Source organism: Lepidochelys olivacea, assembly GCF_965140295.1.
Source record: "Lepidochelys olivacea isolate rLepOli2 genome assembly, chromosome: 8".
Classification (NCBI taxonomy): domain Eukaryota; kingdom Metazoa; phylum Chordata; order Testudines; family Cheloniidae; genus Lepidochelys; species Lepidochelys olivacea.
The window spans coordinates 11675262-11693495 of record NC_140418.1 but is presented as its reverse complement, the minus strand read 5'-3'; positions in this window follow the sequence as shown (position 1 = coordinate 11693495).

Here is an 18234-nt window from a genome sequence, read left to right as displayed (position 1 = left end):
GCCCATGCTTGCATCCCACCTCCCACTGGCTGTGCTCCCTCCCACACCCTGGCTGCTGCTGTAGAGGGAGCAAAGAGGCTGCTGGCTCAGCAGGCACCTCAATGGCCCTGAGGATGGGGAGGAGTAACTGCAGTGGAATTCGCCCTGCCTGCGTGTGGCCAGTGCGATATTAAGGGGAGGAGAGTTGGAGCCCCTTGACTGTCACATGAGATACCCAACACTTGACAGCCTGCTGAAACAGTTTACCCTCCTGCTGCTGCCACTATCTTACCAGAGCATTTCCTCTCTCCTGCCTTCTGTGAGAGCAGGAGCAGGCCCACAGGGTTCATAGCATGCAGGCAGCCATCCCACCCTCTCTCCGTGGTGCTGTGGTGTGGGGGCTGGACTAAGGTGAGGCAGACACTGCTAGCTGCAAGGTTCAGTGACTCATATTAGAGACATGTCACCTGCCAGCCAACAGAAAGCTCTTTGGGCCAGGACACACAAGAACATTCATACTGGTTTCAACTCGTGGTCCATCTAATCCAGTGTCCTTTATCCAACACTAGCCAGCACCAAATATATAAGAAACCCCGCAGAAGGCACTTAATAGCGGCCCATAGAGAAAATTTCTTCCTAACCCTCACAGTTAAAGATTGGTTTAGGCCCTGAAGCGTATGGATTTAAATCCTTTCCAAACTGTTGAAGTTTTTAAATCTTTACTATTATAACTGTGGATGGTCTCATAAATATTTAGTCCTTTTTTGAATCCTGCTAAGCGCTTGGCCTCCAATGATAACTTGGGGCAATGAGTTCCACAGATTAATTACTCTAGCATATATGTACAACACAGCCAAAGGAGACCCTGATATGACTGCACTTTCTGAATGCTACTGTAAATCAAACACTAATGATACATTAGGTCTTTCTTGACAAAGACTCCCTGTTAAAGAAAATACCACGATCGTGCATAGCCAGGCACCTTGGCCCAGATTTGTAAAGGTATTCTGTCTCCTAACTTCCATAAGAACACAGATACACCCCTAGACTGTCTGCAGTGCCTTTGCAGATATGGCTAAGAATACAGCATACTTTGCCCTAACTGTAATCCACACCCACCACCTCCCTCCCATCTCCTCATCTTATCCACACCAGAACCTATCTCATCCCCTTTGTTACTAATAATGCTATCCATGCAGCATCTGCTCCCTCACACAGTACGCAGAGCACGGAACAGCATTCATGCTCCCAGTGCCTCTCTCTGCCCATCCCCACCTGCTGTTGTGACCCACAAATTTTAGTTTAAAAAATAAGTACTAATATTGCCAATATGTAAAAAGCAGAGCGATGACTTTCGGTTGGGAGTTGATATCAATCTAACAGCATTTTAAGTGTAGGGAGAGTCCTAGCCTTAGGATGGGCATCAAGGATTAGCTTGGAGGATGATGAAGATGGGTATCTCAGTTGTTCTGTAGGTTTTCATCTTTCAATTTTCTTAAAGGGAGTCTCTAGCTGTTATGGGTGTGAAGAAAACCTTTAAAACATAACCTGAGTGTAACTGATGCAGTGATGTCTTCCTGAGTTTGCAGAGAGCCTGAAACAGTAGCACTGAGTTATGAATTTCCCCATTTATTTCAATGGCAACTCAAAGGCCACTGATATTCATTTAAATGTCAGCATTAACTATCTCATCAAAACACAAATCATCATATTCTGAAGATCTACCCAATCTACTTGACAGGTTTCATAGTAGCAGCTGCGTTAGTCTGTATCCGCAAAAAGAAAAGGAGGACTTGTGGCACCTTAGAGACTAACAAATTTATCTGAGCATAAGTGAGCATAAGTGAGGTACATAAGTGAGCATAAGTGAGCTACAGCTCACTTCATCGGATGCATTCCAATCTACTTGAGTGACCATTCCTTTTATATTTCTTTTAACAACACATGAGGGGCACAATGGGTTTAATTTGACTGAAGGGCAGGGAGTGGGGGGAGACTAAACGCAGCTTTCAAAAATTTGGGAAACACTGCAATGCCTCAAGTATCAACCAAATATAGGACTTAACCCTCTGCTTTATTCCCTCTGCTTATTTTGCTGTGTATTTATTTAGATTTATATTGCTAAAAGGCATCTATCCAGAGCTCTAAGGTCCATTAACATAAATTTAAAAAAGGACAGGAGTACTTGTGGCACCTTAGAGACTAACAAATTTATTAGAGCATGAGCTTTCGTGGGCTACAGCCCACTTCAATGGATGCATAGAATGGAACATACAGTAAGAAGATATATATATATATATATATACATACAGAGAAGGTGGAAGTTGCCATACAAACTGTAAGAGGCTAATTAAGTAAGATGAGCTATTATCAGCTTATAAATTTAAAGTGTCTATAATCTACAGTCTCTCATACCTCCAACTCTTACTCCATGAATAGTTTAGCACCAGTACTCTGTAAATACTCCTGTTGACTTCAGTGGACTATTTGTGGAATAAGGTGCTATTCAGCCTGAATTGAGGGTATTGGCATCTAGCCCTTTAACACTGGATGAGGAGGTAGAAATGGGAACATTACACTGGGATAGAAAAGGCAATGGAGGTATGGTTGTGGTGGGGGAAGTGTTGTGTATGGTGGAAGCCCCCCTAGACTTAGATAAGGATCTGCACTTTAGGATATTTATCCAGTTTCTGAACTTTAAGGATTTTGCCATCATTGCATTTTTGTGTATGTTTGTTATACTAATTTAAGAGTTCTTGATATGATTTTATTACATTGCAACAATCTGCTGAAATATCATGTACAAATGCCCCCAATGTAATTTGCAAATGCCATCACAAAATACAATGTGCAGAGCCAGCAGCTCCCTGATGTTCTCCCTCCATCTTCTGCTGTTGTTCAACGGTAAGAAGAATGAACGGACTCATCAGACCCCCATACATATGACTTCTCTGATACTCTTTATCATGGTTCTGGACTAGCTGCACCTCTGTGTCCTTTTCTGGTCTTTCTGAGTGTACCCCTCTCCACCCTCAGGGGATAGGCCTTTTGACTTCACCTGTCCTGAGGTGGAACCACATGATTCTTCCACTCTTAAACAGGTTCCACCAGGGCCTGATTAAACTCGGCATCGGCAAGTCTTCCCTTTGGGAGCTGAGGCCAGTGGTGAATGCAGAGATGAGTGGGCAAGCACACATAGTATATGTCTGTAGTAGCGGTTTATGTTCTTCCCTCAGTCCACGTCATCTACCACCCACCACCAACGGATGTGATGGATTTCCCCATCGTATGAAGCCTGTAAATCAAGACTGTTTGTTCCTCCAAGATATATACTCTAGCTCTAGCCACAGTTTATTGGGGCTAATGAAGGTACCACTGGGTGGAATTCTGTGGCCTGTATTATGCAGGACATCAGACTAGGTGATCTTAATGGTGGGTTCTGGCCTTAAAATCTATGAATCTCTAAGTGCAACAATTTGGTTTACAGTGCACTCCACTTTACATTTCTAGTAGCCTGCTGTTACTGGAGGCAGCTGCCATATTGTATTTAGTTCAGATGCAGTTTGTTATAGAGGACATTCATTTTGTTGCCTTCTTATTTCCCACTGAGGATTACTTTCCCAGCTTGGTAGATAGTTATGAGTAGAAATAAACAAAACATTTTGAACTAAGTTTTTCTCTTGGAAAAGGGACTCTTCCCTCCTGTCCCCCACCAAATTAAATATTTGGCATATCATTTTTTTCAACATTTTCATGACATTTTTATTGAAAATTTTCTGGAAAAAACTATCAAAATAATTATCAGTATTTTTTGTCTATCAAGACCAGGTGTTTTGGTAAAATGAACAGTGATAACCACTTGGATAATACCTTTTATAAACATTTTCAATCAAAATATTTTGCAGAAATGAAAAGTGGGTCCATTTGTAGCCTGAAAATTGGAAACAACTGTGACATATTTCACACATTTTAAAAAAAGTCAGTGAGGTATCTCATGCAGCTGGTGGGTATTTTGAATGCCGTACCTGGCAATAAGATCTCTGTAGGATGGCAATAAATCTGAAAATGGAAACAATGATACTGATCTCTTTTGTAAAGTGCTTTGAAGTCAACTGATGAAAAGCTCCATATAAGAGCTAGTAATAGTAAGGGGAAAATTCAATAGTAGCTATTTCTTCTGTTTGCCAGAAGTTCAGAATGCGTGGCAGGGGATGGATAACTTGATGACTATCTGTTCTGTTCATTCCCTCTGAAGCACTCGGCATTGGCCAATGTCAGAGGACAGGATACTGGTCTAGATGGACCATTGGTCTGACCTAATATGGCCATTCTTATGTTCTTATACACATGTGTGGCAATATTACAATGAGTTTGACACTCTGGCACGAGGAAGCGTAATTGCTGGCCTCATGGCCAATGCAAAAGAGGCCTGTTCTTACTGAGATCAGAGCACAAAAAATAAAGAATTGTCTCCCATCTGCAGGGCATTCCATATTTATCATTCTTATGTTCAGTCGCACATACATGACCTGAATCAGGTTTCACATATAGTAGAGAGATTAGTGTGCTGGCATGTATTGAAAATCAGTGCTTTATACAAATATTTTTGAATGTAAAGTGGCAGGGAAAAGTTCAGTACTATTCCAATGTTGTGCTAAAAAAGTATAGAATGTAAGAGCCAGCATTTAATAATAATTTAAGTCAAAGGTTTCCAAATTGTGGCCCATGGATCCATGGTGGCCTGCCAAGCACTTGGGGGTAGTCTCTGGAAAGCTGGATGATCACATGGTACTATCTGATATTTCTTATTTCAGTTGCTAAATCCTATTAACTGACTGTTAAAATATATTACTTTCCTGACAATTTTCCATGTAAGCTATAGCTGAAGTTGCCACAGGGATTTTACCTGGTTCCCTTGGAGAGGAGAGAGTCTCAGTGATTGCAAATGCAAAGGGAGGCATCCAGGAGACAATGTGTATTAAAATGTGGTTCCTGATATGTAATATTTTGAGAACCTCTGAGTTTAGTTAAGGCACAGTGAGCTCTGAGTTACTTCATTTCAAATAAAAAAATATTGTTTAAAACTGACTCATTTATTTGCCTGCAAGAGCAAAATCAGATCACCTTTCTTAGGAATAGTAAATTAAAAAAAACCATCAGTGCTGGACATCACATGTTTGACAGAACATAACTCATGAGAGAGTCTAGATAATTGCAGTAAGCCACAACAAAGTGCTAGCAATGAAATTGGAAGGTTTTCAAATTCATCCCATGAATTTAGCAAACCAGTCTTGAAACGAAGCAAGACCTTTCTTGTAGACGTGAATGTCACTAACTGGCATAGAAAACGAAGGACACAGAGCCTTATTGAAGGCTAATGTAGTGGGATTAGAAACAGTGCCATAAATTCATCAAATCCTAGAGGATTCTTTGTTTCTTTTGTTATGTTTTGATGTATTTTTTTTCTTTGGAGAGATGAAGGGGCATGGAAAGAATTAATTTAAAGGGGTGTGAACTTGTTTGTGATCGGGAGATAAGGATTGTAGTCCAAATTGTGCATGTTAGATACAAGTTCAGGTTGACAGCAGTGCTGAGTCATGCTGCCTCAGAGGGGCACAGCTGCCACCCCACCATTTAGGAGGGTGCTTCCTGGATATGGTATTGCGGGGGGTTGAGGAGTGGAGGAATAGTGGAGACGGCGGTGGTGAGACCAGATGAGGAGAACATCGGACTCTATTACATATGAAAGGTGAACTTGAGGCATGAAATAGGACTTTCTGGGGCTTGAAAAGGCCAGTGGGCACTGCCAGATGGTCAGTACCAGAGTTCATTCATAGGTTTGTAAATAATTGTAAATTGTAAATAATAAATTACAAGTTAGTTAATTCAGTCTGGAGTGGAGCTGGAGTGAATGGGGATCTCTTCAGTGGCCTTTGAACACCTACCATGCCTATTAGAGGACTCCTGCTCCTGGCGACGGAGTTCTTGTAACAAAGGAGCAGGGGGAGAGGTGACCTGAGATAAAATTTCCAAGTGAGAAGCTTGGTGGTGGCAGCAGGTATTTGAAACTGGTTCAAAGGAAACCTGAGGTCATCACAGTACTGTACACTCCTGTTACCTCCGTATAGCTTGGCAAGTGATATCCACAGTGTCACCCTCTAAGTAGCTGTCTTCTATGTAGGGCTAAAATGCTATATAAAGACTTCATATTAAAAGACTGGAAAGAGCTGCATTAACAAATAGAAATGAGATGACGTGATCTATATGAAAAGCTCTGGTGCTGTACGTGGCCTGGCTCCAAAAATCTGGATGTCATGAAATGTCTGTCTGGTGATTGCAGATTCCCCCTCCTCACCCCAGTATATGGAAATGAGAAAAGTTTAATAAAAAAAGAAAAAAGCAGGGGTTGAAATATCTCCTACCTGAGTAATTCACTTGTGCTGCATCGCCCAACCTCTCTTGCCAGCTAAAACTTCTACAATGCTGATTAACTGGTCAGCAGGCCCCAGTAAATTGCACTGTTAATTCAAAATATGCTGTGTGGGCAGACAGCAAACAGATGGCTCAGGGTAAGAACCACAACCAGTTATTTCTGAATAAAAGCCTTGGTGCCTTGTTACCCGTTCAGAACTTGTGTTTTAAAAGAGTTTACTCTCATGGAGCTATCCAACGATTGTGTTAATTTTCCCACAAGTTTAGCGACAGCAGTGTGCTTATATGTCCTGCTTTGGGTGGGATAGCCACAGTGCTACTCTTCAGCAATGCAGTATGTTTGTTGTCCATCATCACGGAAAGTTGCCCATTGTCCTATGTTTTGACCCTACCATCCTCCATGACTTACTCCTATGCTGTTCTACCCATTACAAAGATAGGGGAATGTCACCATGGTGAATCTGTGCAAACAGCTATTGAGGGCAGATGGAGAAATATTTTTTCAATTTACATCTTACTATCACATGGCTTTGGCAAATTAGGGATGAGTAGGCGTATGTCACGCATAGTGTAAGTACAGGAGCTAGGTTAATGCAGCAGCAAAGTATTTGTGATTGCTTGTTTGAATTAACCCCTCACATTCACTTTCGGATATACAGCCTCTCCTGTTTGCTTTCTGCAAGTGCATGTGATCAAGTTTTTGTTTGTAAGAATATTTTCAGAAAGTGATGTGAATAGCAACGAGAATAACCATGACAATTTATCTGGAAGTGCTCACATGGCCATCTTGAAGGCTCTTTCGGGGTTTGAAAATCAACCAAGAAGACAGTAGAAACAATCCCATGTGATTGTGGTGACCAATCCCACAGTTTGAATTATGAAAAACAAATAATATTCAAAGTAATAGTGATGGCAAATAGTTTGCAAACAATGCATAGGTTGAAAAATGTTCACGTAAAGTGTTCATTGGATAATTGAGTATGTAACCCTAAAATCGAAGTCTGTTTTTTTGAAACGAAAAAAGGACTAAATTAAATTATTCACTGTGTATAGTTCCTGTGGCTCTGGTAATACCTTTAAATCAACTTCTAAATTTCCTGACACTTGTGTGTTTCAAGTTGTCAGTCTTGTATTAGCATTAGCATGATAATGTTCTTCTAACATAGGGCCAGTTTTCAGAAATGAGGGGTGTGCAACTGGATGCTAAAATACCACGATTGCACATGCAAATTGCTTATTTGTACAAACAAATTCACCTACTTGTGCATTTTGGATGCCTAACATTTTTTAAACTTTGATATAGATTATTTTCCCCCTGAACTTCCTGTTTTGAAAGGAAAAAAAGATTTTAGAAAATCCAAATTGATCTTGAATGCAAACAAATTAATTTCAATGTGTGATCTTGTAAAAAATGCATGTGTGTGGACCACAAATATATATATCTATGTGTCAACACACTGAAATAAACATGCTACCATCGCTAACATATGTATATATCATGTGTTCTGTATGTATGTATCTGATATATATATATATATATATCAGTAAGAAATTACATGTAATACATTTGGGGAAAATGTACTTGGCAAAAGATGGCATTCTATTTTTTGGATACAAACATCTGGTTACTCAAACTACTATCTCACGACTTCATTAGCAAATTCATGACTATTTTTATAACTAGGACTTTCCCTCCTCGGCCTGGTGGGATTTTTAGAATATTCCAGAATAGCGTGGCCAAGATTTTCAAAAGTGACTATTGATTTTGAAAATTGGGCCCCTGTAAGGTGTCTCAAGTTGGGTACCTAAAATCACTAGTCACTTTATAATACCTTGATCTGTATGTTTTAGATGAGATGTGTTTCCTTTCTTTTGGCTAATGTCCTTGCTTAATGTGTAGAAATGAAGTTAACAGTTTCAACCAGCAGGTGGAGTCTAAATGGAATAAAACAAGAGAGAGAGAGCCATGCATATTCTTTAGCTCTTGCTCAGAATTTTATCATCAAAAGTACCTCCTATGGCTTAGAAATTTTTAAAGTTCTAAAGAACCCTAAGATCACTTTGCATTCCATTAGCTGTAAGCCCTGATAGGCTGTTTCAAAGGGTGGCATGTGTAGTTTATTAATCTCACTCATATCAACTTCAGATAACATGTGGAAGGGTTAAATAATTGTCTGTATTCCTAAATGAAAAAGAAAGTAAGCAGTCAATTAACATAGTTCTGTGAATAGATAAAAGGGGAAAAGGTACTTATTGCTGCTGAACTAACTTCCTGATTGTAAGTTTTCTTGTTAGTTCCTAACAGGGTTACCTACCCGAGAAAAGAAAAGACTGAGAAGGACTCACTGGCAATACCACATAATGAAAGTGTTGCAAACTCCACATGAATTGCAAGTTTTATCAGACAAAAGTCCTGGTGCTGTGTTGGTAACAGTGGGGGTTGAAGGTGAGGGTACATAAAAGATTGCAAATTGTTCAGATGCTATGGTAATGAGGGCCAAATAAGTACCTAAAATAGATTTGAAGACATTCAGATTAAAAATGTCCTGTACGTAAATGAGCTACAGTGGTGTCATTGTCATTACATATGTCTTGCATGAGAATGAGCATTTGAGTTTTTTCAGACTAGTAATTTTCTAACACATTTTTCAGCTCAAATTTAACCTTAAAATCTGGCCATTACAAAACTTAAGACTAATATTTACACCATTTAAAAAAATCCAGTGGAAACAGCTTTTTCAAAAAGCAAATGGTCTCCTATAAGTGTTTGCAACTGAAATACTGCAGTCTTATACCAAAGCATAAGAATCTGAATGTCAAAGTGACCAGGAACTATATAGAGGGGATGGAGCCCCCACATTTTGGATCTAGATTTTGATCACCTCACATTTGGCATCTGGGGTTTGGTTTACTGGCAACTGGCGACAAATAAAAATGATATGATTGCTCTATTACTATTTCCCAGGCTGACAGAAATGCATACAATAAATAGAAATAGCTACAGTTTAATTAGATTTTAAAAATTATTTCAATTATATTAATCTAAGGTGATCTTAGAAACATAGGTAAGCAAATGTGTTTATTGAATATATATGGGATCAGTCTTTTTGCTGGCCTACACTGAAACACCAGCTATAAGGGAGCTGCACCAGTTTACACCAGTAGGCAATTTGGCCTGTGATTTTTACCTGGATGGTGTCATTTTAGGGCTGTAAGCCTATCAGCAGTAGCTCAAGGGCCATACCAAATTACTTACTGTGGAGCAGATTGCATTGTCTCTCGTCTTCATCTCACAAGCAAGACCTCAATTACAGTTATAACATGGCTGCCTCTGTAATATTGAGGCATCAGGAGTGGTATAGTTTACCCCGTAGGCGTCAGTTCTGTGAGGAAAAAGCTACAGCTGTGGAGGCACAATACTGAGCAAGGTTAAATGGAAAAGAAAACTAATCTTTTAATGTAATATGAAACAAAGAGGTTTCTTTTCCATTTAACCTCTCTCAGTATTGCTGCCTGCACCAAATTTATATCTAGGATAAATCTAGGTCCTTTTTAAAAAAATTGAATTCAGGTATTTTTCATAGTGAAAATAAGATAATATGATCTTTGATTGTGGTACTTTGAAATATTTATTGAAAATGTGTGTGTGTATATATTATTATATTCATTACATGTCTCAGAATAAATGACAACATAAAAAATAATGAATGCTCCTGTTTGGTTCATCGTCCCTATTTGGATTTGATTTGTGTTTAGAGAGCTGAAAACTCTTCAGAACTGTACAGATTTAGATATTCTAGAGCACTGTTTTCTGACTGACAAGTTAGGACTACGGAGAGAGGACTCTTTTCACTAATAGGTTACTGCACTCCTGATTTTCTTGCAAGCTTCCTGGGTGAATTACATTCTGTTCTGCTTAGGATCTTCTACCCCCCTCAGGATGGTAGCATTTGAGTGCCTTCCAGTAGTGCATCAAGCTATGTGGTGAAACATGAATCAGGTGTGATTCATTCTGTCTCATCCTTTCCCCAGGGAGAGAACTGGGCAACGGAGGGTGTTGTTTTGGTAGGGTTTTGTTTTTAAATGCTGTCTTGTGTTTATGTTAGAGAAGGCTGCACATGCATCATACCCTCTTCTAAATAATTTGCTCGCTGACACTGGATAGTTGGTCCATAGTAGTGGCAAACTCCTAGTTTATGGTCAGAGATTCTGAAACCTGAAATGGGGCATACGAAACTATAATTTTGCAAAGCAGAAATTACTCTAAAAACCAACAAAATTGAAGTGAGAATTATACCTTTTCTACACAGTTTTTGAACCATCGTATCATATAGAAAGGATGTGATGTCCTATTAAAGTCCATGTTTCCAGATATCTATAGAAAGGAAATTTCTGTTAAATCATGTAGGATGTTTCCATAAGGGCATTATTAATGTCATTCTAGTGTTGCCTCTGCTCCGTGCTGTAACAGACATATAGGAAGAGATGGTCTCTGCCTAAGAAAGTTTTAAAATCTACTTGAGGCACAGAGAAAACAGTTCAGGCCTTGTTAATATATTGGGTGATAGTACAAACCCAAATACAGAGAGTAAATCTTGGAGTTCTATGTAGGGCTTTACAAGAGACATGTATGTGAAAAAGGGATTTGCAGGAGGAAAGCTAGGCAGTTTGGAGCGTGCTGTTTTTGGAGAATGCCTTTCAAGATGAGACCAGGGATAGAGTAGAGAGTGATTGACTTTTATTGACTCTCTGCACCCTCTAGTGGGGATTAAAATTAATTTTTTGATTTTATAAAGGTTTCAAGCAGTCCTGGATGCCCCTGGCTTCACCTCTTTACAATGAGCAACGGGTATTGGAGAACACAAAAGTAGCCACCTTTAGCGCATAGGAAATGGCTGCATCAGGACTATCAGCAGGGACAGGCTGTGTGAGGCAACAATATTTATTATTAATGTGTGTTGCACTAATAGCGTGCATGACACTTCACTATTCAGCCATTTGAATTAAAACTAAGAGGACCGTTGTGGGGATGTGTGGTTTGGAATGCCATTCATGATGTGCCATCGGATGAGCAGGCTGGCGATGCAGGAACTTAAAGTGAGGCTGAGTGGTTTCGCTCCTATACTGCTGGAGACAGAGCATAACAATAAGGCCGAAAGAAAATTGTTCCAAAAGGTCCTAGTAGTGAGAGGAAGGGTGGATGTGTGGCTAAGGCACTGGGCCGGGCTTCAGGAGATGTGGGTTCAATTTCCAGCTTTACCACAGACTCCTTGTGTGAGCTGATCTCAGTTAGAGCCTCTGGGTGTAACAATAATGCTAATAATTAGCAATACTAATATATAGTGAAGGTGTGTGGGGTGGGTAAGACTGGTGCCCTAGTTGGCATCGCTCTGTGTATTTGTGTAGTTTTCTCATTTTGATTCTGGTGGTATCTGAGTGTGATAAGCCTGACTCCAGCCCCCATGAATCCTGTGCATCACCCACTTCATTAAACTATTTTTTTTGGTATTACAGTAGTGCCTAGAGACCCCCACTGTGATCAGGGGGCTACATTGCACTAGATGCTATATGTACACATTATTAATTATTATTATTATTATTATTCCCACAGCACCTAGCAGACAAGGGACCAGGACCCCACTCTGCTAGGCACTGTACAAACACACAACAAAAAGATGGCCACTGCCCCAAAGAGCTTACACTCTAAGTATAAGCCAATATAAGATGGATACAGACAGATGGGGCGGGGCGGGGCAGGAAGTATGAAAAAACAATGAGACTCTGTTGGTCAGCATGGCAGGCAACGATCTCAGCACACCAGTAACCTAACTGTTGTCTAGTTTTGTGTAGGCATCATGGCGAAGGAGAGTTTTAAGGAGGGATTTGAAAGAGAACAATCCGCTTTGAGGATGTTTATGGAAAATATCTCCCGAGCATGAGGGGCAGCATGGGAAAAAGCATGAAAGTGTGTGACTGAAAATGTAACAAATGGGCAGTGGAGGCTGCATGCTGGGCCAGTCAGAGGCAGGAGTCAACATCCTGATAGTGAGTGAGAGAGGATAGGGTGGGAAGGGATGGAAAGAGAGAGGTGACATTGTTAAAGGGACAGGCTAGGAAATGGTCTTTGCAGCAGCATTCCGGATAGATGTGAGCACGGCAAAATTGCATTTGTCAAGGACAGAGAGAAGGATGTTGCAGTAGTCCAGACAAGAGACAGTGAGAGACTGGATGAGAGTTTTAGCTGTGTGGATGGATGGGAAAGGCTGGATCTCAGAGATGTTATGAAGGAAGAATCAGCAAGACTTAGACATAACCTGGATGTGAGGACCTACAGAGAGATCTGAGCAAATTGTGTCTACACTGCAATTAAAAACACATGGCTGGCCTGTGGCAGCTGACTTGGGCTCACAGGGCTTGGCCTAAGGGGCTGTTTAATTCCGGTGTAGACATTTGAGCTCAGGCTGGAGCCTGGACTCTACAACCTGAATGTCTATACCACAGCTAAACACCGCAGAAGATAATTGTATAATTGCAGTATAGGCATATCCAAAGGTGATGCCCAGGTTACAGGTCTGAGTGACAGGCAGGAGGCTGGTCTTGTCCACAGTGGTTGAAAAGGGAGGTAGCAGGGAGGGAGAGGAAGAAAGAAGAAAAGAAAGGAACCATGATCGGATCCTGTACTGTGGAAGCAAAAGTGATTGTTGTGGTCTTAGTGTCAGACATTTCCTTGAAGGTAATTAACCAAATTATCAGTAAGTAAACTGTGACACTGAGCAATTACAAGCCCAATTTGCTGTGCTAATATTCAAGAAACTGCAGCCAACTTTCTTTTGTTGCTTGGCAACTCACACATGCTTTGAAATTTGTTTACAATAGCGAGTGATAAACATTTTTCAAATAGGCAAGGTATCATTGGCGGCAAACCTAGTGTGCTGCAAACATCCAGAAGCCTGGAAAAACCCACCCAGAGAATTGTTAATTTTTTCTTAAAAATGCTCCCCAGCCTTATTAAGTAAAGAGACGTGGAGCAGAAGCTTGAGGAAGGGAGAAAGATCTCCTGACCTTTAAAAAGGCCCTAACTATTTCCATACTGCTGTGCTTAGCATTCCTACCATGTTGCTCCTTGTTTTGCCAACTCGGACTCTCTGTTAAGCTTTCCCCTTTTACATTGTGTTTGGTGAAGATGCTCACCTCCTGATACTGGATATCACTGCACCAATAAGAAAAAATAGCTAAATCCACAAGCGGCACCGTTGTATATATGCATTACAGCCCATCAAGCACATCCTGTGCAATCAGCATGTTATCACTAACATCTAGGTTGCACGTGTGGCCTGTGGGAAATGCACTCGTTTTCAAGGCAAATTTTTTTTTTGCTGATCTTGATCCAGCCAACATGCCTATGTGTTTTGTTCCAATAGTGATGTGTGCTAAGTGGGTTTAAAGTGCTACCATTCTGCCTTGGTAGCACTCACTGTGCACTCGTGTAAATGACTGCACAAGGTGCACGGCCATGGAAAGTCAGGCCTTCAAAGTGCAAAAATGGGCATAGGACATTTGACACCCTTCTCCTTCCTTCCCTGTATAGTGGGTTGACAGATTTCCTGTGGATACATATTTTATATCACAGTGGCCCTGAGAATCTCTCCTTCCTATATTTTTAATTTGCAGTAACCAATAGAAATCAGAAGTGGAAAAGACCTGTGTCTATGTATTCTCTCTATATGCTTCAGATTCCATTTTCCAATGTGAATTTCATTTAATTTTTGAACATAATTTTACTGTTGTCAAAATATTTTAAGCTATTTCCTTAGGCTGCTGATTCCTCTGTCTTGTTTTCAGACATTCTCTTCATTGGTTTTGATAGACATCATATTTTCAGATGATACTGTGCTTCTTGTCTCCAGAAGCACCCTTTCCCATTGCTTTGTCTTGATATTTGAATATTATCTCAGTTGCCTTGCACTGACACTGCTAAGACACATTCAAGTGATATAAAGTCAATTTAGCTATCAAACAAATGATTGAAAATTGCTATTCTACTTGCTCAGCAGTTGATTTTCAAATGTAAATATATTGGCTCTTTTAAAACATTTGTCTTCAAAACCTGACACTGTAATATCTCTTAAGAGATTTTTTTTAGGTACCACATGCAGGCTACTAACTTGTCAAGCATCTTTCGGTCCAATGTGATTTTAATAGGGTTAAAAGATTTATGTACCTGCCTTCTACCCAATAAGCATGAAAGCCCCCTGTACCAGAAAGGCCACATTAAATTGATCTGTGGGTTTGCTGGCACTGCAATATATTTTGTTAAAATGTGTGTTCTTTTGGCGTTACATATCAGACCTTGGAACATCTTTAAAATGAGTAGGTGTTTCACTGTCTTGATGAATAATTGGCAGCTATCTATTAATATGCTAGACAGGGTTATTGCCTTGTATCTCTGTGAAGGTACCAGAATTTGTCTGCAGCTGTACCATTTTCCATACTTATATTGAAGGAAAAAGATTTAATTATTTTCAAAACTGCAAATTTTGCATGGTGAAAGCATAGTCTGCTAGCAAGCATCTTGTAGGCTAAATAATCTATTTTCGATAGAATTCGCATTTTCAACAAAGAAAAAACAGAGATAGCAATTTTTGGTTCAAGAATTCCTGTGGACCTATTGAAAGTGTTTTTTGTTTGTTCTTTTCAACTTTCTTAGGGACAAAATTTCCAAACACAACTTCTAATTCTGTGCATGTGAATGATTATGCATACAGTTATGAGCATATACAACAAGAAGTCACATTGAGATCCCCTTGACAATATGGCCTTTAACACACCTGAGTCACTATATTACTTATTAAAGGATGATGAGAGGATAAACCCACTGGTTTGAAACACTCAAACTTTCTCCAGATAGCGCTGCCAACACACCTCAATCCTGATCCTGAGATTCATTTAAGCAGAGACTAAGTCCAGCGGAATTAGGTGATTGTTCTCATGGTGTACCCTACCAGGGACAAGAATAATGTGACCAAACTAATTTTTATTCATGATCTAAGTCAGGACTGGAGCTCATTTCTCCAGACTTAAACAAATGTTCTCACTTTTATCTCAATGTATTTCATGTTTTAATTGGAGGATTGACCTTTGTACCTTGGTGATACAGTTTTTTCTGCCCATTTAGTGCCCAAGAATAGTTTGTTCCTTACTCCACATTGTTAGATTGTCAGTGTAGTCTTATCATAGCTGCAGGGCTAATATCTACGTAAATTTCCTTCTTGGGTTCCCATTTCAATTCTGATCACAAATACAGAGACGGCGGTTATGGTACTTGGAATGGTGCTAATAACTAGAGGAACTCCAACAAATCATCTGAAATACAGAGGTGGGTCAGATGAATGGTTTGAATAAAAGTAACTCATAGTGAACCATCAGGTGGGAATTAAAATTTAATTTAGAATGTACTGTCACTGCTGTGGTGGTGGTGGTGTGATTACTTTGATTGACTGCTGGTTTCTTTCACCTTTGCGAGCCTTAGGATTTTACTATCTGAGGAAATTAAGGCTGAATTGCAACAGGAAATTCCTTGTACCCAGGTGTTTCTGGTTATCCGATGAATAACTCCTCTAGTGGGGAGGCAAGGATTATGATGAGATGGTTGGGAATCAATGATTGCTCATGGCTTAGTACCACACATTGACATTCTGGCAGCTGTTATGTTTGTTCTTGGCAGAGAATGGGAAAATCCTACTGAGCTAAGTAACAGGTACAGCGAGCAGCGATAATTTCATTGTTTTATTTCAATAGTTAGGGGAAAGGGTGAAAAGCTAGTTTTATGGGATCCTCCTGATTTAATGAACTGAATTTAGAAACCACCATTAGATCCTGGTGGATTGTATTTTTGGCTTCCCTACTCTGCTGCATACTCTACTGCACTTCTTCTGTTTTCCTGCTTGACTTTGGCTAATATCCAAGGGCTCGATCTAACTCTAGGTTATTCAGTGGGAATTGGATTGGGTTCTAATAAAGAGGTGAGAAGACCTGCAAAGAGCTGAGCTGGTCTTATGCAAATGAAGATATCCAAAAACAATAGTAATACAATGACTGAAGATCCCACGCTGGATAATATGGAGTGGATACCTCCAGTGCTTTGATATGTATATTTGTTCTAAACATATCAACAAGGAAACAAGTGCTCCTTGATCGTAAATGGTTCCTGCTGGCTTTAAAATCTATGGATCTAAATATACACATTTTGTGGGGGCATCTTGATTAGCACTGGAAATTGATATTAACTTCAATAGAGATGGTATGTAGAGATCAAGAGTGGAGCAACGTATGGCTCAGTGAATGAAGATTCTCTGATACCAAGGTGTTGAACATGGTATAAATAGCTAGCTAGCTAGACTTTTAGCTAACACATCCATAACCTGATAGTTCTGAAATATCTTTTCACATCTATCAGAGAGAAAGCAAAGCAGAAAACATATCAATATATCTATTCTCTCACTCTTTTGCTGGAAAACAGAGAGAAATGCACTGTTATTATTTATTTCTAGGTGCTAATAATGGGCTGTATACTGAACAGAATACAGGTATCATCACAGTTACAGGGCTAGCTGCCCTCTGTCCTCTCTGTGGTCTCTCTGAGTGCACCCCCTCAGATGTTAGGCCTCATCCCTTTCCTTGTCCTGGGGTGGAATTTATCCCACTCTAAGACTCGACTCTGAGGTACGTACATCCCTGTGTGTCCACTGTTCTTCACCTGCAGGTCTGACCATGTTTTGGCACCTGTGGTTTTTCCTTTTGGAATTTGTGATCAGTGCATTTGGTAATCAGGACAAAACATTAGAGGAAAAAAGGATTTCAAACAACAAACAATCTACATGCATGTCTATCACACCTAATGACTTACCATACCCCCATGGTAACCAAGGCAGGCCTAACTTTTTCAGAAACCCCCTGACACTGACTGTGTCTCAGTCTGGTTTCCCCGAAGAACTACTTGAGAGAGGGTTCCTTTTGAAATCCCACTATGGTTCTTTTGGTTTCTCTGTTTCCATGCTGTGACCCTTCAGGCCAAACCAGTCCTGTAGGCTTAGCAGGAGATCAAGCCAGAGTCTTGAGAGCCAATGGTTCTGGCTTTGTCCCTTAACATCCTGTAACTGTTTCCTGAGGGGTGGCTGACCTTGAGCCATTCTTTTGCTTCCTGCCTGTTTTCCCAGACAGACTCCATACTGCAGTAACCAGTGTATTCATAGAGTAAACATCCCAATACTTAAGCCAACATATCGTTTTCATAAATTGTTACAGAGCAGCTCCAAATCCATCATAATCTATGCCCCCCAAAAGCTTACCAACTCTCCCACAAAGAATTAAAACCACCTGATTCTCTACTGAAGTAGTTCACACGTTACACATTTTGCTATATTGCTTTAGGAAGAGTTTTTTTCCCTCGAATTATATTTGAAAACTCATTAAAACCCTCTAAACTCATGGCAAAGTGTTATTGCTTTGAAAGAGCGCACAATGGTTACAGCTACAAAAATAAGCTTTCGTGAGCTACAGCTCACTTCATCGGATACATACTGTGGAAGATACAGAAGATGTCTTTATACACACAAAGTGATCACTCTCCTTACAATGTAGATAAGCTATTACCAACAGGAGAGTGGGTTTGTGGGGAGGGGGGAGAAAACCTGGATTTGTGCTGGAAATGGCCCACCTTGATTATCATACACATTGTAAGGAGAGTGATCACTTTACATAAGCTATTACCAGCAGGAGAGTGGGGTGGGGGGAGAGAAAACCTTTTGTAGTGATAAACACCCA